We start from the raw sequence: 22333 nt of genomic DNA on the forward strand, positions 1-22333 counted from the left end.
AACCAGTTGGTGTTAAAATGGATGTGCAATCGACTGGACAAACAGATTCAGAAAGAGCTCAGGCAGAAGTTTTTACAGAGAAGCAATATGAAGAGACACCTTTCACACACAAGGGTCGTGACGAATTAACACAAAAATGCGAAATTCTAACCTACGAATAATAAATATATCGTCATACAACAGTTCGTATGATATCCTACAAATTAGCATCCCATGTCTGACGTTATGTTTATAATGTGAAGTTATGTAATTATCGTAAAGTTGCAGAGGTTTGATTTAGGCAAGTAAAGTTTTTGTGGTTAGATTTTGGAAGAGAAACATGGTGAGGGCGTGACTCATGTTCACTTGGTTCAGAACGGCAATCTCTTGGGTGGAAGTCCTGTGTTTTGTGACACATCCTGCCTCCTTCATGGACCGCACATGACCACTTCCTTCTTTACTCCCTTCAGCGAATTGGTCACTTGATTGTAGCCGTCTAAAATATGTGGGTTATGCACAGATTACTGGCTCATCATTTTGTGGGATACGTACTAGGGCTGCCCCCTAGTGGTCAACCAAACATTAGTCAACCAGAAAGGTCACTAGTCAGCAAGACTTCATTGGTCGCTTAGTCACGAAACTCTATAAGGAGCTGCAGCTTGTCAAAATAAATCAAAACCTGTATGACCGGACCATGTGGGGATTTAATTTGAAAGGACAGACACAGGAAGTGACCACGCTCAGCAGCCAGACAGGAGTCACGTTACAAACCAATCACAGCCGACAGATATCTTTCTCTTCATCTGTAAATATTCAGTCTGATGAACACTGAACAGTTGATCATGTTAGTGAAGGGCTACCCAGAGCTTTACATCTGTCCCACGGAGACTAGACTAACTTCACAAACGCACCATGTCAGGTCACTCACTCTCCGGGACCGCCAGTGTTACTTGAATAAGTAAACACTGACCAACGGGACCAGACTGGCCGACCTGTATGCTCTCACTCAGTGGATGGATGATGTCACAGGAAGCCAATCTTACAAAGGAGAACCACACTTGTTTGTTTTGCTATGGAAGCTAACGTTAGCTAATGTGCTAAAAAGTTAGCGTTCCAGAGAAATCCAATATTCCTCTTAATCCCTCCCCAGTTTCTGATGAGGTGGACATGATAACCCTTAATACACATAACGTTATTCATCCCTACAACAGGAAATACTTTTTCCCTAACCTGATATGAAGTGTACGGAAGCGTATAGCATTCACTTGACCAGTAGCTCAGTCCATAGGGACTTGGGTTGGGAACCGGAGGGTTCGAGTCCCCGTCCGGACCAAATATGGAGCGTGGACTGGTGGCTGGAGAGGTGCCAGTTCACCTCCTGGGCACTGCCGAGGTGCCCTTGAGCAAGGCACCGAACCCCCGAACCGCTCGGGCGCCTGACCAAAGGGCAGCCCCCTCACTCTGAGATCTCTCCACTTTGTGCATGTGTGTGGCTTTCGGACCTGTGTGTAATTGACAAGCAAGACTGAAAACATTGAATTTCCCTTCAGGGGGATTAATAAAGTAAATAAACTTAAACTTAAACTAAAAAAAAAAAAAAAAAAAATCTGTTTTATTGAGTAATTTTTTCTGTTTTTCATGGTATTTTTTGTTTTGTTTTTCGGGGTAATTTTTTCTGTTTTTCTGAGTATTTTTAAGTTAAGTTAAGAGAGCAATAGAACAACAGACGCTTTCATTCCTTTCTTGAGAGCTCGATATAATGGAAGCAAACATGACCCGCTTGTTTAGTTTAATCCAGTTTTACTTTGTTTTGGGTTTGAGACACTGGGAGGTACTCTTGTCTTTAAGTCATATAGATGGTGTTATCATTTGTCGACTTTACGCAGGCACTGGTCACTTACAGGTGCCAGGTGGGAGCTTCTCGCGAGATTTTCAAGTATCTCGTCTCCTTGTTCAGGAAAAAAAAATTACCACGAAAAACAGAAAAAAAATTACCACGAGAAACAGGGATAAATCACTCAGACAAACAGAAAAAATTACACCTAAAAACAGAAAAATAAATAAATTACTCAGAAAAACAGAAAAAAAAATACTCAGAAAAACAGGACTTTTTTATTTGTCAAGTGAAAGCAATACACTTCCGTAGAAGTGTGCACTGCACATGTGAGCATTTTTGATTATGGCCTCCTGTCCAGTCCTTTGGTCTTATCACATTTAACCATAATTGTCTTTGTTTTTGTTGACGGGCAGTGGCGGCTGGTTTTGAGCCATGACTCCTTCTGTTCTGGCTCCCAATAACACAACAAGACAACATTTTAAGACTCCTATGTAGCCTACAGCCCTGTGGGGGAGAGGCATGTATATATTGTATCCAGGCAGACCCACGTGTCCAAAAACACAAGCTTCTGAGGGTTCTCACAATATTCCCTGACTTCTTTCCTCTACTCTTGCTCGCCATCCAAGGCTGTCAGGTCTAATCCAGACTCCATCAAAACACAGGCAGCTGATACAATCAAAACTGTCCCAACTTCATCAGGAGGGACGACATTAAATCCCTGAATCATCACATAAAACAAGATCATCTGTCCAGCTGCCACAAACCAGCAGCGACTCCGTCTGATATTGAAAACCCATATGATGAATATCCACTGATGTCGTGTCCTCGGCCTCGGCAGAGAGGGCGGCTTGGCTGCTGGTTGCTGGTCGAGTTAGTAGCAGCTCAGGTGTGAGATGTGTGGAGTTGGAACAGATGCTTCCACTTTAATTACCTCACAAAGAGCTAACTTTCCTGTGATGGAGGAGACGCCAACACAGCTGGGTCCTGACGGATGCCAGGGCGCAAACACACACAAACAATCCCCCTTTCACGTGCGCGGACCCGTGCACAGACATATTCAAATATATTCGGAGCTGTCAAATGTCAAGTGAGCTAATCTGGGAGACGGAATTTCTGGCACTTGTGATGAAGAAGAAAAGGAATCTGGAACATAATGAAAATAATACGCAGCATTGTTGTTTTAACCAGAGGGTGAGTGTGAGGGCTGGAAACGGCAACTGCTGACTGTCGGCCAATCCGAGAGCCAGGAAAGTGTCAAAGTCAAAGCTGAAGGACAAAGTGAGAGTCACTTTTCATTATGAATTCATGTGTCAATAATTTGTTCAACTTATCAACTGTTTGGTTTATAAAATATCAGAAAATAGTTAAACATATTTAACAATATTCAATTTCAAGTGACGTAAAGCAGAGAAAAGCAGAAAACTCTCATATTTTAAATCCTGAAACCAACAAATGTTTGGTCTTTTTTTGCCTGATAATTGACTATGAAACTATTAATTTACTATCAAATTGGTGATTGATCTTTCAAAAATGATTATTTTCTTTCTCTTCATCATCAGTGATGTTATGTTTTGATAATCCTTTTAATGTCACAACTAAAAAATACATTTTAAACACAAAAAATACAGTATTTTTTGTGTTTAAAATGTATCAGTAATTATCACCTGTTACACTGCTTTCTTCATGTATCACAACTGAAGTAAAGCCTGCTGTGGACTTCTTTGCCAGGGGGAAAGCGAACAGCAACTCCTGAAACAGACCTTTGGTCGGCGGCTGCAGTAAGTCAAATGCAGCAGTCATAGTGGGCTGGTGGCCAACTGCGATCCCAGGTCTAACCTGTGTAACGGCAGCAACAGAGTGGGAGTGGTCCACTTCCTCCTCCCTTGCTGAATTCAATTTGCAACATAGGCTGGGGTGTCGTCTCAAGAGCTACTGCCTGCTCTCCTCCCTATCGGCCGATCAATCACAGCACCCTTTTTCTGGGGGTGTTCAAGTTATAATCCTTGCATGTTCCTGATCCTGCCTAAAGGGATACTTAACCAATTTTCAATAAAATTAGTAGCAAAACAATGTGGGTAGTATGTGAGACAGTGGTGAACTTCTCTTCAGATAACCAATGCCTAGGTATCCCTACTCGCCAAGGTCGAAACTCCGCCGGATGACGCAAATGCATCGAGCAGTGTTTCACTGGATCTCCAAGGCTGTTGCTGTACTTCGGCATTATCCTACCGTCCCCCTATCTCACGAACTCCGACCGAAATCTGATAAAAAAATCTTTGCAGTTTTATCGTTTGATCTGTATTCGCTGAATTTATAATCATAAATCAAGGTTATGTTACTGCACTTCCTACTTCACGTCTAATATTTTTTAGACACACATTTTAGTGCCTTGTTTAGCTGTAGTAGCGAGAGTGTGTGAACAGGAAGTGGGCGCCATACTGTTTCCTGCACAGGAGTCTGACAGAAATGGAAAAAACTGAGATCAAATGGTAAAAACTAACTAGCGTTGATCAAATGCAAACCAAGATTCTGTTACTGAGTTGCATTTTTCTCACCTCAAATGTTTTTAGAAACATGTTTTAGCTTACTGTTTAACTGTAATACAAAATCATTTGTAGCCATTCGAGTTCATATTACATCACCCACCAGCTGGGGCGTTTATTGGTCTGGTACAGCGTAGTGCATTCTGGTGATTTTAGGTTTTCTCCTTTTTGAGCAAAAGGAAAAACCACAGTCCTTTTTCTCTTTTTTTTTCTGGTATTTGCATCTTTCTACGGCTTAGATGGACTAGCTTTACTAAAAGGCCATCCCTCTGATAGTGAAGTACTTCTTTAAAGTTGAGAGCAAGTTAATTGCGTATGGGGAAATCTTTTCATATAGCAGCGGCATTAATCACTCCGTAACCAGGGAGCTACATAAAAATGAACTTGAATTAGCTGCAGCCATGCGCCGTTAGCTATGGTTAGCAGAAGGCTAAACTATTAGCAATGAAACACTTTGCTGATAGACACATTTTTTGCATTTATTGTCAGACTCTCTTTTAGACTCTCCCCAGCAAGCAATAGTCGTGATTTAAATCTCCATTTAATCTCCATTTTTCGGACATGGTCTCTACAAAGCCGTATAATTGATGATGTCTACACTTTGGCTATGGCTAGACGCTAGACCAAATTTTCACTGACAGCCCAAATTGAGCCGTGATTTAGCCTAGACATCAGGTCTTCATGTAGACGGATATTAGACGTTTTTTAAACCAAAAAATGCTTGCTGGGTCTTTTTGATGAGTGCATCCCCCTCTTTTGGGTCGCTCTGTGATGGAATGGCAACTATATGTGCAGGATTTTCCGCCACTGAATTAGGCTTTCACCGTCTGAAATGACGTGCATCTGCATTTGTATGAGAGCCAATAGGAACCGATTTATGATAGGCCAAAGTTGCCCATCACAAGCTACATTATTTAAAGCCTAAAAACAGTGCCAAGGAGAGGTGCAGAAGCCTAGTTTTCTCTCAGTCCACTTGAGTTACAATATGCTCAAAGGTTGTTTTGAGAATTTTGAATGAGAATTTTCACGTTCCTGTCTGATCTATCATACGAGCAAACAAATTAGATCATTTACTGTGTTCACTCATGTGCACCTACATGCGCAGCAGAAATGTATTAACTGAATATTTGGCTTATTATCTGAGAGAGGAATTATGTGATTTGACTTGTTTTCCCACTCATGCTCTCCAGTCATTTTCAGTGGCCTAAATTCACAACGTACACTGATACAGTAGGAACACTGTTTCATACCCTTACGATACATTGCAGTGGCTGCTGATTGTGTTTGCCATTTACAGTGCCTTGCTCACCAAACATTCAGAGTGGAGAACAATTTAGATTACCAGCTCAAACACAATGCAGCAGCATTCCCTTCCCTGTTTTGGCTTCAGGAGATAATGCTCAGATGATACTGGCTTTTGCTCTGAAATGAATTTAAGTGCTATGAATGGCACAGCTAACTCCACTGAGGATAGATGCTGTGCACAAACCAGGAAAAAGATGTATATCTCATGCAATGAACAGCCAATTTCCTGTGTGCTGTGTTCACCTAATTTTCAAAGCATCAACCACTGGCATTAACAAAATTCTTGAATTAGATAAATACTGCCAAATGCACTCGGTTAGGTTTATTTTTGAGAGCTATGAATAAAGACCGGTGGATTAAAACTAGGGTAAGATCCACCAATTCCACTAAACTCTACAAATTTGACTGGATTTCAGTCCTGCTGTCTACTTTAAGCCAAACCAGCTGGCTTTAAGTAATGATGTGTCATCGAACTCGAGCAGGCTTCACAATGACTCCATCTTTCTGTACAGAGGGACATCACATGTTAAAATGTTAATCCAGTATCATATGTCAACAACCCAGGCCGTATGCAGTGTCACTCACTTAATTATAATTTGGCTTATTAAAACACAGTAAATATGTCACTTGTAAAGCTCTTTATTTCTTTCCTCCAAAGAGTGGTGAAGAACACCAGGAGCAAATGTCAGGAGTTAAGTTTTCCTTTAAAGGGAAATTTTGGTTTATTTCAACCCGTCTCCTATCGTTCTAAATTTGTTTCAAGTGACTAGTGACATAGAAATAATAGTTAGCATGTTAGCCGTTAGCCTAGATACAGCCGTAGTGTCAGACCTGTTAAAATGTAAGTGAACGGACAACCTTTCAAGTGCAAAGTTAGTCCACTAAACAAGCATTTTTTCCACAAAGACCGCCTCATATCATTAGGATAAATGTCAGAGAACATACAGAAAACGACATGTAAACGTGTTGTCTTACCTTACCGGTGTGCTGCCATGTTTGTTGTTTACCATTTAGCTAAGGCTGCAACCGGTCCCATTCCTTGCAACAGAGGCATTCCTCTTCTGTGGGCACTGGGGCACAGCATTCACAGGTACACCACCAATCTCCAGAGCTACGCAGCCTTGCAGCAGCCATTCCTCCTCTCTCGTCCTCTACCTGTTGCGCCTCTCTCTCTCTCCTCCCCCGTTTTTCAATTTCACGAAGCTCTTCATCAGTGTATTCTGGCTCAAATAAATAAGGGCGGCCATCAAACTCTGCAAAATCAAATTCCTCCTCCACAAAGTCGAAGTCTGGCAAAAAGTCAGCCATTATTCTATAAATCTTTCATAAAATGAATGAATGAACTTTTCAGGCTACTGTCCGGTTCTGCCTTCCAGCTGTTGCTGCTTGTTCTCGCGAGATTTCAGGCACGGTATAAGATTGCTGCTTGTTCTTGCGATATTTCAGCCATGCTTTGGGAAGCAGAGGTAAATGGTAAACACACGGTAAGGTAAGACAACTCTGAAGACCACCTAAATGTGGAATATTAGTATATAGGCTTTCCACATCGAGAGGCGATGGCCGCCCTTATTTATTTGAGCCAGAATACACTGACGAAGAGCTTCGTGAAATTGAAGAACAGAGGAGGAGAGAGAGAGAGAGGCACAACAGGTAGAGGACAAGAGAGGAGGAATGGCTGCTGCAAGGCTGCGTAGCTCTGGAGATTGGTGGTGTACCTGTGAATGCTGTGCCCCAGTGCCCACAGAAGAGGAATGCCTCTGTTGCAAGGAATGGGACCGGTTGCAGCCTTAGCTAAATGGTAAACAACAAACATGGCAGCACACCGGTAAGGTAAGACAACACGTTTACATGTCGTTTTCTATATGTTCTCTGACATTTATCCTAACAATGAGGCGGTCTTGATGTTTCAACCTCAGAGGTTACCGCCTGGTGAAAATAAATCAAAAAATGATTTTTGTTGTGTCTGTTATGTACCGGGTCAGCCTGGCAAACATCCGAGTGCTCCCTACTTCCCACTCGCTGCTGTTGTTAGGCGCTGCTCATGCTGCCTGCTACCATGAGTTAACGAGAAGCGATTCGGACTCGAGACTCAAGTCGAGACCTCTGCAAGCCGATGTCAATGGTGCATTCATGTGCTCCTGGCATGGTCTTTCTTCTGACTTCAGCATGTTCATAATAGTGGTGGGAATCACCAGAGGATCAACGATACATCATCATCACGATACTTTTGTCACACTACAATATTACTATTTATTATTACTGAGTATTGTGATAAAATAAACTGTGATATATTTCAGCAAGCTGTATCTAGCGGACTAAAAAATCAATTGATTATATTATTCTAGTGGGCGAAGTTTAATTTGTATTTGTCATATTAATAATTTATATTATAATAAAATGTGTGATAATACGGTATTGCCACACAAAAATATTGTGACACTCTGCTGTATCGAATCCCCCCCACACACACACACCTTTCATTCATGAGCTTTAATGTGGAAACAAAATGGCTGCTCCAAAGAACAAGTGTTCTGTTTTATTACTTGAAGCATTCAAACAAGAAGTTGATATGAGAGAGCAAAGAAAACGGATCAGGTGGGCCAAAATACGATAGATCAGTGGCCAGGGAAATTTCTATAACATCTTATAGAAATTACTTATCCTACCTACATACAAGTGGAGTGCTGAATCAATGCATTAAAATGAGTATTTCATCTTTATTAACGTAAATGTATACATGACTGGTAATGCATTTAAGAGACGTTCTGTGGGGCGGGCAGCGACAGAAAAACCAACATCATATTTTCCAAAACGTATCAAAACTACATACATTTCCATGCGTCAACTCGAAAGAACATAACACTGAAAAGAATCTGTCAGTGTGCAACTACTGTAATGTGTGGTAAAATATGGGCGCCTTGCAACTACAGCATGATGTAGATATAGTGACGTAACTTATATGCCTGTAATACAGTTATTTAAAAAGCCAAACATGATCTTGCTGCATAAAGAACAGAGCCGTTCCTGCAGTGAAACATAAATTGTGCCTCGCAGAAATATACCAAAATGTTTCCAGCCTCCACATCAATGTTCAGTTACGAAAAACATTATGTAACTTATAAATTAAAACCAAAACAACACAGACACTGGAGGCCGCGATCAAATATATGTGGGCTTTTCTGCTGTGTTTCCAGTTTCCCATCATTACCCCGTCTACACAAGCTGATTTACAGCTCACCTCATCATCTAACAATGCTGTGACACAATCAGAAAACTCTGTCAAATGCATCATAAAACAATACGTCTGGCAAACAATGCCTCTGTTTGTTTTGTTTTAGTTTCTAACAATGCCTGTAGTTTTGCAATATGGAGCCTTCATAAGCTCCCCCTGTAGACTTGTTGTTGTTTGAGGCCGAGCTTGGGCAAGACAGCCCTGGACTGAGTGTTTACATAAATGAGCCAATTTAGCTACATTTCCGAGAACTGGACCGGCTGGCAGACTGACTGGCTGCTTTAACCGCACACAGACACGGATGGACACTGACAGAAACTCACAATAAATGACATCGCGGAGTACAGCATCTAACAGTCCAGTGGGCCCTGTTAGCAAATTACCAAGTGGCAAAGATGCAAAACAAGACATCTTTATTCAGCGGCTGTGACAGTGGAGGTTATGGTATTCCCAGACAATTCAGAATGAAAGAAGACGAATCAAGAAGTCGACAACAAACAGACAAAGAAGGAAAACAACATGGACCGTCACAAATAATATGAAAGCGGCTGTGCTCGGGTTGAGAAATCCTGATGTTTCTGGTTGTTAGTGTCACTGTCAGCTTGGCCTGGCATGAAAGGAGAGCGAGGGGCACCGTGCTGCACCAGCAAACCAAGCCAGGCCGGGCCATGACAGGCCAATGACCGAGGTAGTGAACAGGCAAGAAAGATGACAAAAAGCAGGGGTAAACTGAAATGAGCACAAACACTCAGTACATACACACGCACACGCACACACTGATTGTGCCAATCCGGTGCCAGTAAATTGCTCTGTGCTGGAGAGCTTAGGGAGGCATCAGAGAGCCTGGGCAGCATCCTGCTCTGAGCTGCAGATCCCAAGCCGACTGAATGTGGATGCTTGGCCCAGTCGGCTGGATCAGCCGCTAATACACAGCCTGGGACCAGGGAATTACTGAGTAAGCACTGAGCCCCGTGCAGCCGCTAGCAACACGCACATACAAACACGCACATGCACACAAAGGGGGGGCACGCCTGGTCACAGGAATGCACGGCATGCTTGCAGACTCGTCTGCCATGAAAACAGACAAAGGTGCAGCCAGATACAATGGTGAACGCTGCCATGGATGCTATGGCTGGGCGATATGTTTGATTTATTCTCTCAATGTCAACTAGGGGTGTAAACGTACACAGAGGTCAAGATTCGGTTTATATCATGTAGGAGTCACGGGCTGGTGCAAGATCTGTGCAGCAGGGGAAAAAACAAATGCATTAGAATACGCCTCTTTTTATATATTTTATACAGACAGCGTCAAAGACAGTCACAGTCCTCTTGCTGGCGTCGGTGGTCGCAGTTTGTCCACTGGCCACTTTGGTGAACTATTTTTACTGCAAAAGCACTGAACAAACACTTTCCCAAAACGTAACAGATCAAAATAGACTATAAAACTGAAAAGCATCTCCTATGTTATGAAATCAAAAATACCAAATAAATACAATCATCTAAGGCTGGGTTGTGTATTGGCGATTAACCGATACGACCGGATATCTGGTTTGACAAGAGAGAGATACGGCTGCGTCAGTAGCAGCCTCCTCAATCGATACGAACTAGCCATGAATCAATTGTAGAATCATGGATTCGGGTATCGCCAGACTAGCAATCGGTTGACTGGCTTTAACAGTTTGCATCTCTAAAACAACGCAAGAGCCGGCGGCATGCTCCGTAGCAGACATTACTGACAACGATAATGGATGTAAACATGAGCGCCAGCTTGACCGGTGGAGCTGAGGAACAGAAGCCAATGCTGGTTGGATAAACCAGGGAGCTGCCAAGCCGCAGCAGAAACTAAAGGCGAATCCTGCCGGTTGTGGGTTGAACGGGGGGTCACAGACACAGACAGAAATACGTATTCCTGTCAAATAAAGTTACGGCGGCCATAGTGCTCTGCAGCGCAAGATAACAGCTTACCGGCGACCGAGAAGCCCGGTTCCAGGTCCAAGAAGTCTTCGTTGGTGTCATGACTGCCCAAAAATACCTGAACAGCCGAGCCATGGCAGCACACAGGTATGTGACGTGTCAGAGGAGAAACAAGCCGTTCATATTTCCACAAACCTCACCACACTTTAGGGACTGTTCTTTACTTGTCAGGGGAGGAGGGTGGCTGGTTGATTTTGATTTTATTTATTTATTTTATTTTGATCCCCCCTATGTTAATCACTTATTGATGCTGTTTTTGAAGTATGAATAAGTCAATAAGTAATTTATTCCATTGAAATATCATTGATGTATTATAGAAAAGTGATTTATCTTTTTATAAATGACAGAGTGTAGCAAACACAGAGAAATAGTCTGACATGCTGTCAGTGATAAGCTGCTAGTCATCATAGTCCATGATATCAGCTAATAACAGGAGATGTCAGATTCTGCCCCTACACTGCATGTTATTGTTTTATTCTGCTTTATGCTTATATTGTACAGCGTTATGACAAACTTTATTCCAGACTCAAGTCCATATAAGATACATACAAAAACACAGACAATGTGTGATTTTGTTGTTGTTTGTCTTTTTATTTTATTTTTGCCGGTGCCATACAGCAACAATGCTTGAGGATGTGGTCTTTAACAAATCTGAAAATACTGTAAGAATGTCACTTTTATAGAATTGGCTTCTTTATTTTATAATATATGATTAATGTCTACATCAACAAATGTTAACCATAGAATCGTATCAAATCGTAACATTCCTACACTGTATTGAATCGTATCGAATCGTATTGAATCGTAACATTCCTACATTGTATTGAATCGTATCAAATCGTATCGAATTGTAACATTCCTACACTGTATTGAATCGTATCAAATCGTATCGAATCGTAACATTCCTACACTGTATTGAATCGTATCGAATCGTTCTGTATTAAAAATATATCGTTTTTGAATCGTATCGTAACCCGTGTATCTAGATACGTATCGAATCGTCTATCACAGAGAGATTCCAAACCCTTTTACTTACGCAGTTAAACATGGACTTAGCGTCAGTACAGCTTGCAGATGTAAAGTTAGCCGACTTTACTTTTGTCAGAACGCGCCATAATGACTTCCAGTATGGCGACCAAGAAGAACCGGGACCGAGAGAACATACGGAGAGTAGCTCTGAGTAAACAGATCCACTTTTTACTTCTGGAACCTCCCGTCAACAACGGGCCCTCATGGAGGACTTGGCTCAGATTCTGGAGTTACTCTCTTATCCTGAGGCCTCCTTAAGGAATCTGATCCTGTTTTTGATTTGGGAGGTGGAAACCTCTTGCAACCGCATGCCTTTGCTGACGTCTACCCCAGCAGGATTTGAACCCTGGACTTTACGCATGGAAGACAGGTCTCGCCAGAATTATAGCTGCAGTGATGTAAACTCCTTCTAGTATAGCTGTAGTCCCAGCGCTGTCAGGAAAAACAAAGCATCCATTCAAAAGGGGAAACTAGCTAACAAACTAATTACACCAGCTGTCGAGACGGGGGGGGGGGGGGGGGGTCTTGTCTATCTCTGCACTTCAAACTGAGTTGGAGTAGACCCGTGTTGCCATCTCCTCTGAAATGCAAGCATCCCTCACACCTATAAACCAACACCTGGATGCGCTTTGCAAAAAAACTTGATGACTCTGAGCCTCATTTTGCTAAGATAGAGGAAGCCCATACTGACGATAGTGACAAATGCTGATTCAGCCAGTTTGCATACAATCAAAGCAGGTTCAGCTCAAACACAGGAGCCAGAAATCGACCCAACTCTAACTCCAGGGTGTATCAGAACACTGTTACATCATTGTTGGGTGTGTTTACAGATGTAACAGACTCAAAAAACTTGCTGCTTTTAAACCTGCTATTAAACACGACTAATAATGCAGGAGCAGCAAACCATGAACCCTGAGCAGACTGTGCCACATCCTTTGCAGAAGCGACTTCTCACAGGTTCTGAACCCTTGGTTTTCCTGTAAGTAGAACGTTTCTGTAAAGAGGAAAGGCCCTCTGTATACGACAGCCCCCTGCAAACATCATTTGAAGGCTTCCAATGTTACAATACCCCGACTGAAAATAACCCACCCTCCCACCAGGATGCACTGGCCTACTTCCCAAAGTGCTCACATCTGGCAGAGAGACATAAAGCCCCTGTAAGGTTCTTTTGAGAAACCCTTGCTTTATATTTAAAGCTCTTATTCCCTCAAAGTCTCTTGTTCTAGTTCCTTCCTCCGTCCAACTCTCCCTGCCTCTCTGTATCCGTGTGATACGAGAGTTTATGCGCACAAGCTTTTTGATTGTGTTCTCTTCATCCGCGGTTTCCGGCCACGAAGGGGCACGTAGATCGATGAGATGTTTAACATACTCCCTCCGCTTTTTCAAGCCTGCAGCGAACAAGCCCCTCACCATCAACCCCTAACCCCACCCGCTGGCGCCGATCGAAGGCCCCCCCGTCACGTGACCGCCTTACACAACACTCACGGGAGGTCCTCTTCTCACCAGGCCGCCTCCCACTTCCTGCTCAGCCGCTGGTTACCGAGGTGAACCATCGCCATGGGCAACGGACCAAAAGAGAAGGAGGAGGACCGGGAGGAGGGAGGTGAGTCGGAGAGGAGATGTGAATAGATGTGAGAAGAGGGCATGAAATCGATGAGGCCATGCAACAGCTTTGCAGCTCATGTGCCCACACGCTGAGATAGAGATGCAGACGGGAACACACACACACACACACACACACACACAGTAAAGTAGAGAGTGAGATGACCTGGCTTTCACAACTGCCAACAATCTCGTCCATATTACAGGAACGAGCGAGAATGATACACACATTCCTCCCTCACAAGTTAAATGTTTCATCCATTTTTAGACTGCACAAATTAATCTTCTCCACCTCCACTGACATGAATATGAGTTTTAACTTTAACTCTCCTATAATTAAAGCAGAGCTTTTGCGTTTCATGCAGGAGATTTCAGGAGTTTCATTTTTCACAGAGCCTGTGTTGCAAAAGGTCTTGTGTTTCTTTTAAATGTCACTCGGCTAAAAACAGGGTTGCATTTAAGCAGCAGTAGGACTAGTGATATTTAACAGAGAGGGAAATTAGAGAGGCTGCGAGAACACTCCGCTTGTCAACCTCACAGCCGAGGATATATTTATAAAGAGATATCTATGGTAACGGCTAATACCTGACTGAATTAAAATGTGTCTCGCAAAGTCACTAAGCAGGTTTATGGGGAATAATTTAATCAAAAGTTTTGACTTGAAACAAGTCGCTGTGTAATTAAGATAAAAAAAAAAACAACAGCAGCAGCTACTGTCACTTCATTTACAAACTAATTCAGAGAGAATTTTCAGAGTTTTAACTCTCTCTTAAACTGAGGATCCTTAGAGACTGAAGGAATATGCAGTCCCTCCAGAAAATCGCAATCGCAATAATTAACACAAATTCAACGAAGGTCCGCAATATTTGCGGGGGCGTGCAATTTTTCAAAAGTCCCACAATTTTTCCACATTGTCTGGCTGACCGGATTTGAAACGTCATCAGACGTGTCATCAAATCGCGCTAATGGCATTGCAGTATGAAGAAACGCTCTGTATTGACAAAAGAATTTGCACTGTTGAAATGCATACAATATGTGTTGAATGTATTAAAATGTTATGTTTACAGAAGATGTAGCTACGATGTTGTTTTACAGTCACATTGTCTGGTTTGAGAGCTTTGCAACATTATTGGAGTCCATGTTTTGAAACTAATTAAAAAAAACTAAAGAAGAGAGCTATAAAAAACATTTGCAGCTATTTTTTGTAATATTCAGTACGATTATTATACAAAGTGATTACATTACTAATTTTTTTTTAGCAATAGTAGTTTAAAAAAAAATCTATTTTTTTTTCTCCTTTTGTCATTAGCCGCAATTTTAGTAATTTCCCGCAATTTCCCGCAAAAAAAAAAAAAAAAAAACATAAAAATGCTGCAATTTTTATCGCAATTTTTGACAAAATTGGCTGGAAATTCAAAGTTTTTTGCCGCGAAATCCTGGAGGGACTGAATATGATTAAATTAAAGGGTAATTGAGGAATGGACACATAATTTGAGGTTGCCAACAACCCGGTTTTATACGTCCAAAGCACTTCTATTTAAAAAAAAAAGGAACTGCTTGGCAACCAGACCAGGCCTCTCATTGAGACAGGTGTTTGTCAAAATGTGGAGCCAAATCGGGCTAGTAAAAGGGACTGGCCACTTAACTGGGACTAGGCATTTAATTTAGGTATTACGGTACAATATGAAGTTGTGAAAACCGCCTTTTAAACAGGAGTCAATTACCACATCCACACTAGGGCTACAACTAACGACAACCTGCATTGTCAATTAATCTGATGATTATTTTCTTGACTACTCGATCAGTTGTTTGGTCAAAATGTGTGGAAATGGTGACGTAGTGTAAGGAGTAAAAAAATTTTACTTTATAATACTACTTTATATCCTCCATTATGAAGAAATAACATCCTTTGCTAGCTTGATGCTAATGGCAGTACTCAGCTGGTTGATAATGTCACGCCATCGTTTTTCCCTTTCTTACTCATTTGTGGTAACGTCCCCAGAGGAAACATCAAAAAGGCCAGGGTTTTGTTGATGTACAGTTGTCTATGGCAGCAGATCACTCTGTCTTTCTATTGGTCAAAGTGATGGCTGTGACAGGAGAAGTCATGAACGACAAAAATAAAATCAAACATGCTAGACTTTCTGTGTGGACAGTGAGTGGCATCTTTGACGCAGTGTCGGCTATTGTCTACTATAACAGACAGACAGACAGACAGACAAATGAAACATGGGCATCGGGGAATAATCAGGCTGATATCGTGTAGTGTGAACATTACATTTTCAAATGGCATTTTGAAAAGAAAATGAACACCGTACACTTGAGTTAACGGATCATGAGTTTTTCAAATTTGTGTCTTGGCACTTTGAGCCAAGTGCCATCTAGTTCCATTATATCAGAATGAAGGCAGACATTTCTACAGCAGATATCTCCAACACTCAGCAAATCACATTAAAAATATTTAGGCTGATAAATATCACTGCAGGTAAGAGGAAAAATATTTCAATTTTGGGGTTAACTGTCCCTTAAAATTCCTAACTTTAGCACCCCCCAGTGGCAGTATAAAAAAATCAAAATTATGTACTGTATGGGTCGACCTTACACTTGATCAGACATTCCTTTAACAAACCACCCCCGCACACTTCACTGAGTGACAGACCACTGTGAAAGCCTCCTGCTCTGTGACCACAGAGCCAGCACAATAGCCACACTGTGTTTAGAGCACCTCAGCGGCCACTCGGCGGGGGTCACCTCTCCAGCCGCGCAGTTTCAGCTCAAGCCTCTGCTGTGCGGAGGGGAGACGAGCGCAACTGCACAAGAGCCTCCATTACGGCTCCGGCACAAGAGCCCTGCTCCATTATGGCTTTCACATAAGGGCCTTCATTCGGGCTCTTAGTCATTCTAATGAGCTGTGCTTTGCAGCTTTGCAGAGCCTCTGACTCGGTCTGTGCCGGGGCCCCGTGTAACAGCTCCCACGCGACTCCAGGCAGCCCCTAATGCAGGAGAGCGCTCAATGAGGATTGTGATTTTTTTATTTCTGTAATTGTGAAGCTTCAGAGGGCTCTTAGGCAGAGATTTAATGGCGTCTAATGGAATCTCATCACAGAACAACAGAGAGAAAAGGACGGAGAGGGGGAGCACTGACTAATGTCTCTGCATACTTTTGCTTTGCACTTGGCCCTTAATTCTGTGAATGCAATCACCTTTTTCAGTCCTATCTTATAGAAAATATTTGATACATATGCTTTTGTGTGGACATGCGTATATTTAAAAGGTACATTCAATGTTAACGTAGTCTGACTCACCAGATGCAGACTGTGGCTGTGAACCTGCCTTTGGACAGCTGTTTAGGCCTCCCTCACACAAGGCAAAAACAAGGGAGGTCCGGACAATTCCTGGTCATAACTAGAAAAATAACGTAAAACAATAAACTAGAAATTATTTTATTTAATGTATTTCATTCCATTCTTTATAAACAATACAGTATTACCATCACAACATATAATCAGGCATGTTTTGTTTAACTGTCCTGCCATTCCGCCGGGCTGGTTTTTTTTTTCGACCGTCCAGGAGGTGTTGTACATCGATTGTATGATTCCATGTGAACGCAGCATTACTGGGGTATTTTGTGCAGTTTCCTTTTGCGGAGAATGATTCATTTCAACATTGCATCCCCATACAATGGTGCGTATATCTTACAAAAATGAACGTCAAACAGTTCATATCGTAAAGTAAGAAATTAACGCCCCATGCATGACATTACATACATAATGTACTTAAGAAGGAGCATTTCTGTCAAAAACAAATGCATGAATGAGTGAGAGGAAGTGGCATCCCCGGACAAGACAAACAACGAAACAGAAAGAGAGAGCGACCAATGGCCCGGGAGAGTCCTCAGCGTTGGGCACAAGAACTTCTAAAGCAGTTTGCTGATGTTAAAGAATCATTTGAACAAAAGTTTGACGTACTGAAGGAAAGTTTGACACACAGAGCAGCGAATTGGCAATTTAGAAGACTTCAGAAGTGCTCATACCAAAATGGCCCGGGACCTCTCCAAAGAAGTGCAACAGCTTAAAACGAAAAGATACGTACTAGATGTAGGGATTAGCACTTAATATAAAGTTACGTACGTTAGATTTAGTTAAGTAAAGTTAATTTGGTTAGGTTTATGAAAAAAAATACATCATAAAGATGTACCTTAAAATAACTCAAAGTTCTCTTGGTTTCACACAGTTCCGAACGCCAGTCTCCTGGTGAGAGTTCTGTTTCGTAAAGTCCTATGTTTTTTGACCTTTCCGCCACCTCACCCTGCCTCCTAAGCAAACTATTTCTTCTTTACTCTCGTCAGCACATTGGTCAAGTGCTCACAGCCTTCCCAGTTACATGGGCTACACACAATTACTGGCTCCTGATTATGTGGGATATATATGCAGATTGTTGCACGTTACTTTTCGTAGCTATACATGCAAACATACAAACAACTCAATTTTAATGTCAGTGCTCACTTCCCCAAGTACAAATGTTATACCAAAACAAGTTCCCTGCCAACACTATAATGCAAAGGCACCGTCGCTGCATCCCGGGGCCTCCCTAGTGTAGTGGTTAGAGCCCCCTCCATGCGGAAGGTCCAGGGTTCGAATCCCGCTGGGATCGTCAGCAAAGGCATGCAGGATCAGATTCCTAAAGGAAGCTTCAGGACAAGAGAGTAACTCCGGAACAGGAGGTTCCAGATGTAAAAGCGGATTCACCGTCAGTGCATCCTGGGCTTAGCGCCACCCAAGACAACTGTGATTGGTTTAAAAAAAGGCTAGCACTAGAGAAAGGTATGGCTATGTGAGAGTAATGTTTTTGAAAAATTTACTTGAAACAACATCTTAAGTTTTGATCTGATGTAAAGGATATAGTGCGTCTTGAGATACTGAAGATTGCTCGTCTTATGATAATCACCAACTGGGAGCCATAATTTACCCAGCATTTAATATACCACGACATCACTGGAGAAATGTGTGTGTTTCTCCATATGTATTCAATTCTGTCTGCATCTTTAACTTCCAGTGGTCTTTGACTTTTCTCTTCCTCGCTCCACTTTTTTTCCCGGTTATTTCCACCTAAAGCTACAAACGACAGCATCCCTAACTCTCTTTCACTCTGATATCCCTTTATTCCCTCTGCAGCCATCTCATATTTCTCTCGCTCTTGACCACGCAAAACAGTCTCTCTCCTATTTGTCTCCCAGCTGGTTCAGGTTAAAGCCTCCCACTCGCGTCTTAAAATTTGCCTCGGCGGTACAGTTAAAAATGACAAGTTGTTGCAGTGTCAGCGGTCATGGTTAAATGCCAGCCAGCTTTTTTGTAGAGTAAGTGTACACGCAGGAGACAGCGCAGCCAGACAGTTGTTGCTCACCGGGTAGCTCTCTCAGTGACCTGTCTTAATAAGAGGCTGCATAGTCCAGAAAGCATCATCATCATCTGAAGGTGGAGAAAGAGCACAGACTCTATGTATAGCACAAATGGGGAGTCTGCTGCCACACAAGCCTTTTAGACGAGGTTACAAATAAAGTGTATGAAATGCAAAGCAACAGGAAATTTATTCTGCTGCGAAGAAAATGTCCTCTAACAGTGGTCATGTATAGAATGAATATGGCTCATGTGAGTAATTTTCATCATTCAACTGCATCTGAAACTGATCCAAAGGAAAACTCTCTGCTAGCATATTCATATTTTACATAAATTCAGTGATAATTTTTATACTTTAAGGTCAGAGAAGATATAAACTTAGACAACACCATTTCTATCAATATAGAGTTAAGTTGCTAGCATGACTCATACCAGAGGAAATCTCTGCTCGTCACTAGGCTAACATTGCTATGTAAAATGTCATAGGCCTGTGCTAATAACGTTAGCATGTTATATTTGATGGAAAACGTGTTCAGTATAAGACAGTTGTTTTGTCAATGAACCTTGTGAGTTGTAATGGAGCCGAATTATGTAACGTTACCTTTGTTAAATGTTGCTGTTGTCCCTGGCTTTTCCTCCACTAATACGAAATGAGTGCAGGAAAAGTCTGCTAGCCGCTAGGCTAATTTATACAATGTAAAATGCCATAAGTTTGTGCTAATAACGTTAGCATGTTGTATTTGTTTGGAAAACGTGTTTAGTGTACGACAGTTGTTTTGTCAGTGAACCTTCTGAATTGTAATGGAGATGAATTTTGTAACGTTACCTTTGTTAAAAGTTGCTGTTGTTCCTGGCTTCAAATGAGTAAAGTCTGCTAGCTGTGAGGCTAATTTACACAATGCAAAATGCCATAAGTTTGTGCTAACAATGTTAGCATGTTACATTTGTTTGGAAGATGTGTTTAGTATAAGACATATTGAAACTTGTGAGCTGTAATGGAGCAGTGTGTTGTAATGTTACCTTTGTTAAATGTTGCTGTTGTCCCTGGCTTCATATGAGTAGAGGAAAAGTCTGCTAGCTGCTAGGCTAATTTATACAATGTAAAATGCCATAGGCTTGTGCTAGTAATGTCAGCATGTTGTATTTGTTTGGAAAATGTGTCCAAATAAAGACAAGTGCTTTGTCTGTGAATGCTGCGAGTTATAGTGAAGCTGATTTGTGTACTTGTGTTTGAAATGGTCGCGATTACGCCATGTTTAATGTGTGTTTTGAATCAACTAAACTTTGACATAATTATCATTTACATGTGCAAAAGTGCTTGTGACGTCTCAAATATGGCTTTGACTCGCAACTGAACATGTAGCCCATTTCGTAGAAAATACCGAGATATATATCATGTATCACCAGCCAGCCTGCAAATACTGAGATATGAATGTTTGTCCATATTGTCCAGCTCTAACATGAAGAAGGCATAACTGACAAGTTACATGATTAACTGCAAGTCCTGGATCTAATTAGAAAATAAAACAGGGATACAGCAGGTTACAGACAACATGTATAGTGCACACAGAGATTTCAGTAGAAGGCACGGAGGGAAAAACATCTGCTTTATTTAACTGTAGCAAAGTTTCTGAAGTTTTTACATTCTTCAGAAACTTTGGCTGGCAGTAACACAATGGCATGACTTTTCCAAATAAAAAAACAAAAATCTTTTTGAGTTGCTGTCTGTCTCTCCCTTGAATTTCCCAACACCAGCTCAAAAGACACTGTGATTACAGTCATTTTACCAGGCAATAGTCTGTCAGTCGCTGTATCAGTGTCTGGACCCACCCAGTCACAGCATGCACCCAGCTGTGTCTTCCCACTCTGCACTACAGCCACAGTGTAACCTCTTATCATAGAGGCATAACCCAGTGCCTGGCATTAATCTATAAATACATACATGTGAATTAAAGACATTACTCTGAAGTCAGCTGTTTTAATCAAACATTTCATCACACAACATTATTATTATTGATTAAATTGACTCCACTAAAACACACGTGGCTTAACAGAAAAACATTTATGCTTTAACGCATTGTTATTGATTTTTGCACCGAGTCGTATCAATATGGGTCTTGTAGAGCCAAGAGGAGAATTTCCTCTATGACGGCCGAGGCTGATCAAAGCCTGTCTTTCTGTGCGTGTTGGGAGGTGCAGCTGTATCAGCAGGAGAGCTGCTGGAGCTCTGGCCAGGTCCAGCTTCTCTCCCATCAGGTTAATCAACCACCTGAACCCAAACTGCAAACTGTCAGCTTTATGCCGTATAGTTGCACAGCTGTCAGGACTGAAACAAGGACAGAGGGCTGTGGCACACGTGTAAAAGTGTGTCAGAATTGTTCTCGCCACTCGCGCCACCATAACCCTACTTGCTTTTGTTTTATAAGACCTGTCGTACATTCAATTCATCTGTGTCTCCTCCCCTGAGCGACACTTGATGTGTGTGTAGACAGGCAGGAAATGGCACTTCAAAATAAAAGCTCTGTGGTGGAAATTCACTTTACTTAAAATAAAGTGTATTTTTTACAAACTTGACATGTTTTTGAGTCACTTGGGGTCCATTTAGAACAGACCAGCGACCCACTTTTGGACTGTGACCCACCAGTTGGGAACCAGTGGTCCGTACCATTATAGGGGAAACACAGAACTTTAACTTAATACTTTATTTTCTATCACTATATCAACATATTTCATGATATATTACATTGTCAGTCTGTCTCTGAAATATCAAGCTGGCAAAATACACTGTAAATCAATGTACCTTATGACACTGACCCTAAAAAAATCCTTAAACTAATATTACAGGGACACAGCCATCTCAGTAAATGGTAAAGAAAAATATATTTGAAAGCTTAAATTTACATCACAATGTTCCTCTTAAGCAGACATCATCTGTGACCTATTCTAACTCGGTGCTTCATTTCAAATTGACTAGTCTAATCTTGGGTTTTCCCCTGAACACACGACTGAAAGGTCTCCCAAACTAATTTCTGGTGTCCCTCAGCTGCAGCATAAAAGTCAGCGTTAAGCACTGAGTCTCCCTCTGGTTTGCACAATCAAGCCTGCTCCCTCCTCAGTGACATCGCCGCACTCGTCTTGCCACCATCCCCATATAAAGGCACTAATTTAATTATTGTGTACACTTTGCTATAATCTCCTGGCCTGGTTTCCCTTCCCTTTAATGGACTAACAATGCTTGAAGATACTCACAGGGATGAAACATGAATCGGCAGACAATGTTTAACATAGCCCTTTACTTTAGTTATTTGCAGGGGGGGATTAATTCATCATGGATATTAGCAGGAATGCAATTATTTTGCATGCAACCATATGGAAAATGTCATCAGTGCAATATTAGAGACTATAAAACATGTGGTACAGTACATTACGGTGAATT

Source organism: Epinephelus lanceolatus, chromosome 23, assembly GCF_041903045.1.
Source record: "Epinephelus lanceolatus isolate andai-2023 chromosome 23, ASM4190304v1, whole genome shotgun sequence".
Classification (NCBI taxonomy): domain Eukaryota; kingdom Metazoa; phylum Chordata; class Actinopteri; order Perciformes; family Serranidae; genus Epinephelus; species Epinephelus lanceolatus.